The sequence below is a fragment of the Physeter macrocephalus genome, chromosome 1 (assembly GCF_002837175.3).
Source record: "Physeter macrocephalus isolate SW-GA chromosome 1, ASM283717v5, whole genome shotgun sequence".
In the NCBI taxonomy this organism is placed as follows: domain Eukaryota; kingdom Metazoa; phylum Chordata; class Mammalia; order Artiodactyla; family Physeteridae; genus Physeter; species Physeter macrocephalus.
Genome location: NC_041214.2, coordinates 45,944,615 through 45,954,177, shown reverse-complemented (window position 1 = coordinate 45,954,177; position 9,563 = coordinate 45,944,615). Strand labels below are relative to the sequence as shown.

The 9,563-nt window shown below is 38.8% G+C and overlaps 1 protein-coding gene across 2 annotated transcripts in view; it reads right to left on the bottom strand.

The window, feature by feature from the left end:
• UBE2E2 (ubiquitin conjugating enzyme E2 E2) overlaps positions 1–9,563 on the bottom strand; it is a 384,777-nt gene that overhangs the window by 357,779 nt on the left and 17,435 nt on the right. The window lies entirely within an intron of this gene.

Sequence of the window (9,563 nt, the reverse complement as noted above, 5' to 3'; positions counted from 1 at the left end):
CGGCCATGGCTCACGGGCCCAGCCGCTCCGCGGCATGTGGGATCCTCCCGGACCCGGGCACGAACCCGCGTCCCCTGCATCGGCAGGCGGACTCTCAACCACTGCGCCACCAGGAAAGCCCCTCCATGGTTTTTAAATACGTTTCACCTTATATAACATAGGAAGTTATTAATTTCTCATTAATGCATATAATTAAGAACGGACTAGGTCTGCTACACAAATATTGGAGGCTTCTTCTAATGTTATCTTTGGGGTCCATTTTACCTTTTAGGCAAAGCTAACTTATAATGAGGTTCTTTTGGTACTGCAATAACTAAAGCCACTTAGAGATAGTCCAGGCCATTTAAGTAGTGCAAAAAGTGCCTTATTCCTAACTCAAATGTAAAGCAAAATGCACAAGGTTTTGTTTCAATGTATCTATTCTACGAACTCTAAAAATTTCTAAAGGATTTGACACCAATGCAACAGGACTGTAAATTTAATTTCTTTGCCCCCTCTTAAAATTTGTCCTTCCTTTCCCCCACCTCAAATCCCAGTTGTTTGAAAGTAGTATCATAACACTGTTCCATATCATTTATGAACCAAGCTGTGATACATGAGGGCTTGGCTAAGAAGACAAATCCTTTCTCTTACACTGGAGAATATGACAGAAAGAACTGAGAGAGTCCTCCTAGCCAATTCCACCCTACCTTAGTTAAGAAGGCCTGACTCCCAAACCCTTATTCTACTTTCTCAGATTCTAGACCACTGACCCTGACCCAGCAGGGTCAGGCTAGCCCTAGTCCCCCTCCTGCAGACCCCCTTCCTCACCCCTTAGACACCTGGAATCCAAAGACTGCACATGTTGGGCTGTACTGCCTGCTAACTTGAGCCTAACACCAGAATGTCCACTGCCTAAAGCAATAAGCAGTGCTGCCACTCTTCAGAATCTCTGCCCTGGCTGCAGGAAAGGGTTTCCCTCCAGCGCTTGCGCTGACTCGGTCACCTTCTTCCAATACATCACTTGTACACAGGTCTCAGATCATTCTGCTTTGACACATGAGGCCACAGAATTGTGCCCCAGCCTACAGACATGACAGCCATCTTTCCACAAGATTGGACAAAAGTTTTAAAATAAATATCACTTAATAAGATCATAAATAAAACAGCAGTCCACATGAACGTATAAAGAGCAGCAGTAGTTTCTTTAGTATAGTCTGTCATTTGAAATCTTTGAAAGTCTGAATTTTCTTTTAATTCTAAGATGCTTGGCTCATGAAAAAATTATGTCAGAAAAAACACATACCAAATAATATATAAATTTTCTTCATTAACATTTATTCAATTTCTAAGGATGCAAATATTTTTTCCAGGACCAAAGGGAGGAGGGGGAAACCATGAGAATTCCAAACAGTGTGTTACATAGTTTGATAGCCTTGAAGGTATGTTTACTGGCCAAATGAATATTCAAAAGATTTGCATTAGATGATTGTCAATTTATATTGGCATTTGACTAACACTAAAATTTTTATTTCTGGGGCTTCCCTGGTGGTGCAGTGGTTGAGAATCTGCCTGCTAATGCAGGGGACACGGTTCGAGTCCCGGTCCGGGAAGATCCCACATGCTGCGGAGCAACTAGGCCCGTGAGCCACAACTACTGAGCCTGCGCATCTGGAGCCTGTGCTCCGCAACAAGAGAGGCCGTGACAGTGAGAGGCCCGCGCACCGTGATGAAGAGTGGCCCCCGCTCGCCGCAACTGGAGAAAGCCCTCGCACAGAAACGAAGACCCAACACAGCCAAAAATAAATAAATAAACAAATGTGGGGTTTAAAAAAACAAAATTTTTATTTCTTCACTATGTCATATAAGTGGAGTTTATGAAATAACATGTAATAATCTGGGGCTGATGAAATTACTGCATATTAGTTAATGTCTCTAAACCCCACACCAGGCTCTTATTTCCACATGTTCTTCATGTATCATCCTTTTTTTTATAAATTTGAAAGTTATAAATAGAAAAGGAAATAAAAGCCTCACTTACTAATTCATATATGGAACTGATAACAAATAAACTGGTTGTTTTAAATAAAATAGCCAGGCCAATAAACTATACAAATTACATGCCACAGGCTCCAAGAAAGCAAAGGAGAGAGAAAAAATGAGTCACAATCCATGATGAGGAAGACAAAGCTGATAAATTATACTTCATCTGTCTGGAGTCCAGCAGCTGGGAAATACCATCCTAGTACTACCTTGCATCTGACACCTGAAAATCCCTCTGAAGTGAGCAAACAGGGTCATTTTCAATCCCTCCAGAGACGGGGCACACACTAACTACATCCTGAAGCCGTCCATTATTTCTCTGGACAGCTCTGAATGAAGACGAAGCCTTTTTATCAGGAAGAAAATAGTTTCCTTCTAATTTAACACAGCCCTGCTAGTTCTACACCCTGAAACCACACAGAATCAGATGAAATCTCTCTTCCATTTGATGGCTCTGAAAACAGTTAAACACAGCTATGATGACCCCCCACTCCACTAGACAAGGTAACTCCAACTCCTTTCAAATGTACTCTGTGATCATGGATAGGAATTCCCAAGTCTCCTTGTTTATGTTTTATTTTTTTTGAGGTTCATATTTTTTTTAACATCTTTATTGAACTATAATTGCTTTACAATGGTGTGTTAGTTTCTGCTTTATAACAAAGTGAATCAGCTATACGTATACGTATATCCCCATATCCCCTCCCTCTTGCATCTCCCTCCCACCCTCCCTACCCACCCCTCTAGGTGGTCACAAAGTTAATTGTATCTAGATTTTCTAAGTGTATAAAACATATCCATTCTGTCAATGCAATAAGCAACACACTGACCTATCAGAGCTGAATGCTGGACCCGGCTTTGTCATGAAACTGTACTTCTTGGAGAAGTGCTGTTTTCTCTCTGGGCTGGAGAAAAGTACCAGACCATAAGCTTTCCTGCTTCAACATCCTATGAGTCTATCTAAAGGGAATGCTTTCAGGAACTTCCCTGGTGGTCCAGTGGGTAAGACCACGCTCTCAATGCATGGGGCCCGGGTTCAGTCCCTGGCTGGGGAACTAGATACCACATGCATGCCGCAACTAAGAAGGCTGCATGCCACAACTAAGACCCGGCGCAGCCATAAATAAATAAATACTTATTAAAAATAAATAAAAACAATGCTTTCAATACCACTTTCATTTTGTTAAAAAGTAAAAAATAAATATTTAACCAATACTTTACAATATTAATATTTACAAGGGTCTCTTACTTAATTAAGGGCACTATGTGTAATGCTCTAAAAAATAAGTTAGTTAGGGGTCCCTGGCTGTTAGACTATAATGGTGGTCGGTAGGAAGGGAGGGGGAAGACAAATAAATACATAGTTATAAGCACCCTTAAAAGGGTCAAAATAACCTTCTAGTTTAATATTACCTGAAATTAAAGTTAAGCATAAATTTAAGCTTGAGAAGTGTTTTTTTATTTGTTTTTTTATTTTTATTTGTTTATTTTTGCTGTGTTGGGTCTTCGTTTCTGTGCGAGGCCTTTCTCCAGTTGTGGCGAGCAGGGGCCACTCTTCATCGCCGTGCGCGGGCCTCTCACTATCATGGCCTCTCTTGTTGTGAAGCACAGGCTCCAGACGCGCAGGCTCAGTCTCGAACCCGTGTCCCCTGCATTGGCAGGCAGATTCTCAACCACTGCGCCACCAGGGAAGCCTGAAGTGTTTATTTTTCTAGGACTGTAACTATGTGACACAGTAGTCAGTAGTCATATATGATTATCTAAATTTAAATTAAGTAAAATTACAAATTAATCAACTCAGTTGGATTAGCCACCTTTCAAGTGCTAAAAAGCCACTGCACTGGATGACAGATACAGAACACTTCCATCATAAGAGAAAGTTCTATGGGGCAATGCTGTTCTAGATTGATTCACCTATATCTATTTTGCAAACAGAAGACAGCACAGCAAAGACCCAAAACCCTTCGTCTCTAACGTCAGAAACACCAAGGCTGAAATCCTAGCTGTGCCACTTACTTGCTGTGTGACCTTGAACAAGTCATTAACCTGTCTGAGCCCATCTTCCCACCTATAAAATACTGTCTAAAACTAGTATATACCTCATGGAGAGTTATGACGATTAAGTGAGATAATGCTGGTTAATTACAGCAGGCAGAACACGGCCTCAAACACTGGCAGCATTCAACAGACGTCAGCTTTCTAGTATAAGCAACTGTATTTATTCACTCATAGGTACACTGAACCTCAAATTAATGCTAAGATTTGAAATATAGAGATTAAAGAAAGAGCTCTCACCCAAGTGGTTAAGTTAGGTAAAAGAGCTGTAGTATCAGGAGGCCTGACAGCAGTGGGGTGTAGGAGCGGGCAGTGGTGGATCCCACGTGGTTGGAATAGCAGGAATCAAAGCAGAAACCTCGGCTCTGGCAGGAGAGAGCTATCTCTCCTTTCAGTGGTCTGAAATTTTTGCTAGGCTTCCTATTCTACAGGGGAAGAGTGGAGGGAGAGAGTCTACCTGTTATGTACTTGCTTAGAAAGTCAATTTTAGCTCTGGCTTTACCTGACTGCATGACACATTTTAGAATAATATGCTGCTTCCACACAAATATGGAATTTGTTATACCTGTAAAGGTATCCCACTAAGTCCCTAACCTAAAGTATACAGACATTCTAAATAAACAGTTCTAAATGAACATTTACAAAAAGCACAGTCAGAAAGCAAACTTTGGTAAAGTTAAGTTTAAAAATCAAAATTCACACTGTTCTTAACATAAAAAATATTAATAAAGTTTTACTTGTTATTTGCAATAATGCTTAGCTGATAAAAGATACTTAAGCCAATGAATGTAATAATCACTGTAAAGGAATGCTTTGGGTGCACTAAAGAATAGTTTTCAGGACATCTTAAAAGGTAAAATAGCTATGGGAATTAAAATATTACATGCTAGAGAGTAATATAACACTTTCTATCTAAAGTGCTTAAGTAATAAATCTGAAATAATAACCAGTTATAAAACTGGGCAGCCTAAAATAAGTGATAAAATGTTCTGTTCCTATTATAAAATATAATCCCTGTGTAATCATTTAATGCATGTTTCTTCAGACACATTCTTATACCATTCTTAACGCAAGAAAGATTAGAAAAAATTAAAAAAATCAGAGACCACAAATAATGGGCGCAACACTCACTTTACCACTCAACATTTTCTTTTATTATGAAGTAAACATTTTAAAAATCTATGGTTAAAGGCAGATGTTAAAAAATAACATTTTGAAGTAAGAACGTAAGCAATTTTTCCGGTGATTTTATTGAGATAGTGATGTCTTCCCCAAGATCAGTTTTAACATAAAGGTACACAACAGCAAACGATTACACTTGAACTTCACCGTCTGACATAACGGCCCCTCACAGCTCTGTGTTGGTCATGCCCTGGGTGAAAAGTCAGCCTTGAGATAAAGGCAAAAAGAAAATCGTACATATACCCTTGGCAGTAACAAAGGAGCACACCTCAGATATCATAAAAGAAGGTACAGAAATGAGAATATAAACAGCCTTGAAATTCGTGAAACTCCGAACTGCCAAGGGCACATAAGGGAAGGCCATGCTTTCTCACCCGCTGCCACACGGTACACATGCCAACTCTGCAGCTCCTTAGCCCACAGGTACTGCTGCAAACAATGCTCAAGCCGTTCTAACCACTTAGGGCAACTCTAAGGCCTTTAAAGACTTTTGTCTCCATAAAGTCTATGCAAGACCACTCAACACTGCAGCAGTGGGGTAAAAAACTCAAAGGAGTGAATAAAAATATTCCTCAATTATCCACACTAAAGAAAGTAGAGATGGATATAAATAATTCAGCGTCCTACATAAAATAGGCCCTCAACATATAGTTAAATTTTATCATGTTAATGATTCCTCATAAGACGCACTACAGCATTCTGCTAACCAATACACATTTACATCACTTTTCAGTTATTCGTACTATTTATTTACTAACAATCTTCCTTGCTCCGAAAAGAGTCTGAGATGGCTTTAAAAAAATGTATGTGGTAGAAAAGTACAAAATGAAGAGAAGATATAAGGTGGAAAAAAAGAGTAAGAAAATAAAATAAAACCAGAGTTGAGGTTTCTACACAAAATGCAGTTAAATACTAAAATCGAAGAATAAATAAGGCTCACAGTTTCAGGGCAACCAAAGTAAAGAGGGGAAGCATGATCAATTTTAAGATTTGTAGAGCCCATAGATATTGGCAGTTCCTGCCAACAGTACCATCACTTTCCTGGTCTTGGTTCTTTAAGCATTTTATGTCTTATCTCTCAATTAGTTGTAACCAGATCTGTAGGATTAGGAACTGCATCTGCATATCTTCTTGCAGGCTATACTTGTCCTACCACAAATCTAATATTAAGCCCTCAGTAAATACCGAAGTGTAGGGGAACATAAACTAGAATCAGGCTGAGTAACAGGGAAAAACATTTGGCATTAAAAGTGCAGACCCCGAATTAGGAACTGTCAAATGTAAAGAAATCCTTTACCTGGACCAGTGCCGATAATAATAACATAACACGAACATATACACCCATACAAACACACACACAAGGGAATGTTATAGAAATCACTACACTCACAGAATTACTTTTCAAAATGTTCCAACTAAATATTGTTTCATGGAATTAGAAATATAAATCAAGCACAGTACAAATGATACTTTGGATTGCCTCGCATGTTGATTTTTTTCTTTTTTTTCCCCTTAACTGAAGCACAAATAGCTAGCCACAAATGTAATTTTCAATGTATTTCTCTATCTACTCACACATGTTGGAAAATAAAGATGAAAGATCAGAAAACCTGGGTTCAAATCCAAATCAATCATTTCTAGTTGTGCAACCCTGGGCAAATTACTTAATCCCAGGAGCCTCACAGAAAAGACTAAACTGCATCATATATGAAAATCCTTTAAAAGCTACAAAATGCTACATAAATATTACTATAGTAACCAAAAAAAGAAAAACAATTAGTGACAATAATTAGATTTTCACATTGCTGGCTCTTTGTAGAGATCACACCTATATAGACACTAACCCCAATTTCTACCTCAATGCTTTCCTGTTCTGTAATACAGTTTTGAAAAATGTTAACCCACACACACAGTTTTCCCTCATACTGTTTCAGTTACTAGGATCTGGAAAACACATTTTCCTCTATTAAGTGGCTCTCATCAACAGGAACGTGAGACAGTGGTAAGGTTTATGTCCAGTCATGGCCTCCTCTATTCTAACAATGCCTTAACTAATGAGTTAAAACAATGAAAAGTAAATGAGAGGACTTACAGTTTCTGATTCAAAACTTACTACAAAGATACAGTCATCAAGACTGTGGTACTGGCAGAAGGATAGACATAGATCAATGGAATAAAATTGAGAGTTCAGAAATAAACCTTCACATATACAATCCATTGATTTTTCAACAAGGATATGAAGACAATTCAATGGGGAAAATGGTCTTTGTAGCAATGGTGCAGGGAAAACTGGGTATCCACAAGGAAAACAATGAAGCTGGACCTCTACCTCACACCATATACAAAATGGATCAGAGATCAAAATATAAAAGCTAAAACTAAAAAAAAAACTCTTACTAGAAAACTGTAGGCGTAAATCTTCTTAGTCTTGGATTAGGCAATGGTTTCACAGAAATAACACCAAACGCGCAGAGTAACAAAAGAAGAAGTAGATAAATTGGACTTCATCAAAAACTTAAAACTTTTATGCTTCAAAAGTAACTATCAAGGAAGTGAAAACACTATCCACAGAATGAAAGAAAATATTTGCAAACCAGACATCTGATACGTGACTTGTATTCAAAATAAATAACACAACTCAACAACAAAAAGACAAAACTCAACTTAAAAATGGTCAAAGAATTTGAATAGACATTTCTCCAAAGAAGATATAAAAATGTCCTATAAGCATATGAAAAGATGGTCATCATCATCATTATTCAACAGGGTAATGCAAATCAAAACCACAATGACATACTACTTCACACCTGCTAGGATGGCTATCATTAAAAGACAGAAAATAACAATTGCTGAGGCTATGGAGAAACTGGAACTTTGATACACTGCTGGGAGGAAGGTAAAATGGTGCAGTCACTCTGGAATACAGTCTGGCCGTTCCCCAAAGGGTTAAACACAGTCACTATATGACCCAGCAATTCTACTCCTGGGTATATATCCAAGAGAAATGAAAACAAATGTCCACACAAAACCCTGTACACAAATGTTCAGAGAAGCATTATTCACAATAACCAAAAAGTGGAAACAATCCAAACATCCATCAACCGATGAACAGACAGATAAAATGTAGTACATCCTCACAATGGAATATTATTCAGAGACAAAAATAAATAAAGTACTGATGGCACTACAACATGGATGAACCTTGAAAACATGATGCTTCGTGAAAGAAGCCAGTCACAAAAGGCCACATACTGTATGATTCCGTTTATATGAAATGTCCAGACGGCAAATCTATGGTGACAGAGAGTAGACTGATGGTTGCCTAAGGCTGGGTGGTGGCAAAATTGAGAGGGAATGGGAAAGGGGTGACTGCTAAAAGGTGTGGTGTTATCTTTCTGGGGCGGCCAAAATGTGAAACCGATTGTGATGGATGTAAGACTGTGAAGACACTAAAAGCCACTGAATTTTATACTGTAAATTACACATCTCAATAAAGCTGTTACAATTAAAAAATAAAGCAGAGCCTGTGTTCAGTGAGTAGTTAACTGAAACATAGCAATAAGAGTAAAAACTGCTAATATAACTGAATTACATCCTCTTTTTAAGTATCTCCTTTTATTTGCTCAATTAGTAAATCAAAAGTCAAATCCAAACGGATCATTTTACCACAGTCTCTACTTGCAAGAAGTAATAAGGATCTCTGTCAGCTCCATGCTCATAAAGCTAATATAAACTTGGGCAGTATCAGATCATAACAGTATTTGAACTTAGCTTTTCTCTGCAATATAGAGAAACAGGTTATCCTTAGGATGACAGAAATTTTTATTTTAATGCAGAAATTTTTCTAGCTAGCTGCCAGTTTTCCACTAACCTCAGGGAAATATAAATGAAAACACTAACACATTTACAGATTTAAAATCTTGTTTTTGACAACTGTGAAGAGTCCTGAAAGTCACAACTTAGTCATCTACAAGCTAAGCTGGTGTGCAGGGCACTGAGGTCGGGAGCAACTCTAGCCAACAGCCCAGCACCTCCAACTCAGCTGGCGGTACCAAAACATTTATGGATCTGCAGCGGTCTCAGGAGAGAGCCCCTGCAAATGTCATGGGTCAATTATGATATCAATCATAATAACTGAGACTAAGGACTTCCCTGGTGGTGCAGTGGTTAAGAATCCGCCTGCCAATACAGGGGACACAGGTTCGAGCCCTGGCCTGGAAAGATCCCACATACCACGGAGTAACTAAGGCCATGCGCCACAACTACTGAGCCCGTGTGCCACAACTGCTGAAGCCTGTGTGCCT